The sequence below is a fragment of the Phragmites australis genome, chromosome 17 (genome assembly GCF_958298935.1).
Source record: "Phragmites australis chromosome 17, lpPhrAust1.1, whole genome shotgun sequence".
Classification (NCBI taxonomy): domain Eukaryota; kingdom Viridiplantae; phylum Streptophyta; class Magnoliopsida; order Poales; family Poaceae; genus Phragmites; species Phragmites australis.
Genome location: NC_084937.1, coordinates 8,030,961 through 8,034,547, shown reverse-complemented (window position 1 = coordinate 8,034,547; position 3,587 = coordinate 8,030,961). Strand labels below are relative to the sequence as shown.

General features: G+C 36.9%; 1 long non-coding RNA gene across 1 annotated transcript; it reads left to right on the top strand.

Annotated features, from left to right (window-relative positions):
* The first annotated feature begins 1,059 nt into the window (after positions 1-1,059).
* On the top strand, positions 1,060-3,046 carry LOC133897636 (uncharacterized). The gene is made up of 2 exons (XR_009905948.1): positions 1,060-1,258; positions 2,886-3,046. It is a non-coding gene; the product is annotated as an uncharacterized LOC133897636 (long non-coding RNA).
* Positions 3,047-3,587: the final 541 nt, after the last annotated feature.

The following is a 3,587-nucleotide window of genomic DNA, read 5'->3' as shown; positions in this document are numbered from 1 at the left end:
TCATTATCAGTGATCATCCTGTGATAAATTCTTTTATACTTTTGGTGGTACAAGAGTAGTCCAAAAATTCTATATTTTTTCATAAACAAACTAGAGTTCACTAACAATCCATTTTAATTGGTTTGACTAAAAAGTTTGAGCCAAGATATAATTATAATTCACCAACTTGACTACTTTTATAATTTTTAGCAATTTTTAAGGCCTCATAAAAATTCTCAAAAGCCTGAAAAAATTTACTAATATTCCAATCGTATGATGTACTAATTTGAGTTCAACCAATTCAAATATTCCAATCGTATGATGTACATACTTCATCTAAATGCTCATGAATACTTATGAAATGCATGTATGAATATGTATAAATTTGGAGTGTGACATGGAGCAATTTTTTCGTGCATCCACAAACACTACTAATCTTCAATCTTCGGTTTTTGCACAGCAATACACAGCTTGAATTCACACGGCAGCAACCGTGCGATGTGAGATGGCAGGCGTTCACGTTGAAGTGATTGGTGCCCATGCACTGCTGTGTACTAGTATGCACCTGTATGTCACAAGTCGCAATGGTGAGCACCAAAAAGCAAATAGCCTACCTTGCTTTCTCGTGAAGTTGGAGACACGGATTGAGTTTCTTGCTTCCCTCACGCGCGGTCAGATAAGGCAGCCGGGCTCCTTTTGATGGGATTGACACATGCTGTGATTGGTTTTCTATATAAGAACAATCGAGCATGATAGATATTATAATATTTTTTAAAAATATGTTTAGTTATTCGTATTTGTTATTTTAATTGGATTAGTGGATGTAAATATAAGTCTGATGGAAGTAGATTCTTGTATTTGTTTATACAGACGATCCTATTTATTAATATTATAAAATTATTTTTATACAAGCAACATGTCACAGTCTTAACTCTTACATCCGCTCATATATCTTAAATTCGGCTAACCAAACAAAACTCAGTCTAACCTATCTAGACAGATAAAATCAACTAAACACTCTTCTTTTTAATAAATATAATTTCACTCATCTGTATTCCTTTAGCCTATATATACGGTCTACACCGACAACTAATCACACCCACAATCACCAAGGCAGCAAGGCACTGGAATATTTCTTGACGCGAAGAAATGGTGCAGCACCAATCTGACGCACGCACAGCGGCGCGGGAACGAAGAACAACGTCGCGAGATTTCTTGTTTCTCGGCGGATGTGGACAGAGCTCGACAGGCTCCTGGCAGTTTGTGATGGAAAAAGAAGGTAAAAAGAAAATTACAATTATGTTGGTTGGCTTTGTGAATCCGTGAATCTACCGCTCCCATAGAGCTAGTCTGCATCTACTTATATCTGAATCGGCTGTAAATCATATTCAAGTCAGTTTCTTAAAATAAACAGTTGCTACTTTGGCCAGTCAAATTTTGCTATCAACTCACTCATTCGTACCCCTGTTTTTTGGTAACAAAGATATATTTGTCAAAAAAATAATACTTTGAGTCACTCCTTAGGACACTGGTAAATAAAACATTGGCTATATAATTTATGTTTTTTTGGACGATGGTAAACAAAACATCGGCCATTTCTTACTTCATGCAGTACTTCTACACATCTTCTCATATGCCTGTTGTTGTTTTACCCGCAAGTGAATTTGGTCCCTCTCTTTAACTGATAAACTTTCTTTACTACTTTATCATTAGACCGGTTTCTCAGTTTAAACTGGTCTGACTTAGAACGTGATAATCTATCAAACACTGGAATTCTCAAAGCTATCCAACCTAGATGGAATGGTCTAAAAGACATCAGAGGTGGCAATACTTACGGACCACACCATCGCCATGGAGGAAAAACAGCAGCAGGAGGTCACCATAGCATGGGCATTGGCGGCCTGAACAGAGGATATGGTGTTGCTGCATAAAAAATCTCTTGTTGATGATTTCAACAATCAAACCTTTGCTTTGGGGGTGATATTGATTACTTTAAATGATTAGGCTGACTAGCATCCTTTTGGCCAGCCTTGCCATCCTCATACTTAGCCAGAATCTCCTTAAATATTGGCTTCGGCATTTCAACCTTTTTGGCTGTCTTGTTTCTACTTTTATTTGCGTTCCAATTATAAAATGTTGGGTCTTTTGGTTTGATCATCTTTATCCTAACACTTTGCATAGCCCTAGAATTCGACATTCTTGTGCCCTTCTCATCTACCACCACATTCTTGCCTTTTGTAGATTCGGTCTGAGATGGTAAAGCACTTTGTTGTTCTCAAAATTAATCACGTTAACAGGAAAGGGATTATGGTCTAGCTGCATTTTTGGACTTTGAGCAAATTTCAATCATCCTTCATTAATGGCTGATTGAACCTGTCGACGAAAAATATTACAATCATTAGTGGTATGGGAATAAGAATTATGTCATTTACAAATATTGCACGTCTTTTTAGTTCTTCTGGTGGTGGTATAACATGATTATTAGACAATCTAATTTGTTTTTCTTATAGCAAGTAATCAAAGATTCTATCACATTTAGCAACATCAAAAGTACACTTAATTTCTTGTAGTGCTAGATAATGATAATGTATGAATATAATTTGGCGCAAGAGCGGTAAACCAAGTAAATGTAGTGCTAGATAACGATAAAGCAAATAATCTTAATTTCAAAGTATCACTAGCACTGGCTTCACCACATTGTGAAAGAAATTGACCAATATGTTCTAATGTAGTTCTATCATCTTACTCAGTAAATTTAACAAAATCAGGAAATCTAAACCCGCGATGATATAGAATTGTATCATAAGAATTAGGATATGACTTTTGATATGCACGTACCCTCCCATTAGGTTCTACTCCAAAATGCTCTCTCAAAACACTAATCATTTGTTCCTTAATATTTTCAGGTCTAAAAGTGTCATGGTCATGGCCCAATTAGGTGATATATTATCATGTTGTTATGTCTTCAAAACGCGAGGTTGTGTTGCATCATAAGGATACGACACCATAGGCTGCATATATGAGTATGTGATGGTGGTTCATTAAAATAATTGTTTTTAATTGATCATATGCAAATTCTTGACCCTTGGATGGTATAGGAGGCACACTATATGCTACAGTGTTATATAAAGGTAGGAGCACGTTTGCTGAATTTTCATGTACTAGGCTACAACAATTAATTGTATGTGGAACTGAGCTAACTACATTGGGTGTATTATTTGTCAAAATAAATAACATATCATCGTTTTTGCAAATTTAGCATTTGTATTCGATACTTTGTTCATCGAAAACCTGATTTCGATACGTGAGGCACTAAAAAAGGGTGGGCCTGACAATTTTTGGCGCCTGAGGTGCTGAATACAGTACTATGCATCGTATTCGATATCTGAGTTACCAAAAATGGCCTATATTCAATGCCTGAGGTGCCGACTACAAGCCTATGCTTGTGTCCACAACGGTCTTGTCATCGCTCCTGCGTGCTGCTGTTGTCCACATCATGTCAACCGTCGCGCAGCCCATGCACTGATGTCCCAAGCCGTCGTGTTTTGCTATATAATGACAATGGGCTTCAGTTAAGAGCAGCAGCGTGGGAAGAGAGGAGAGGAGTA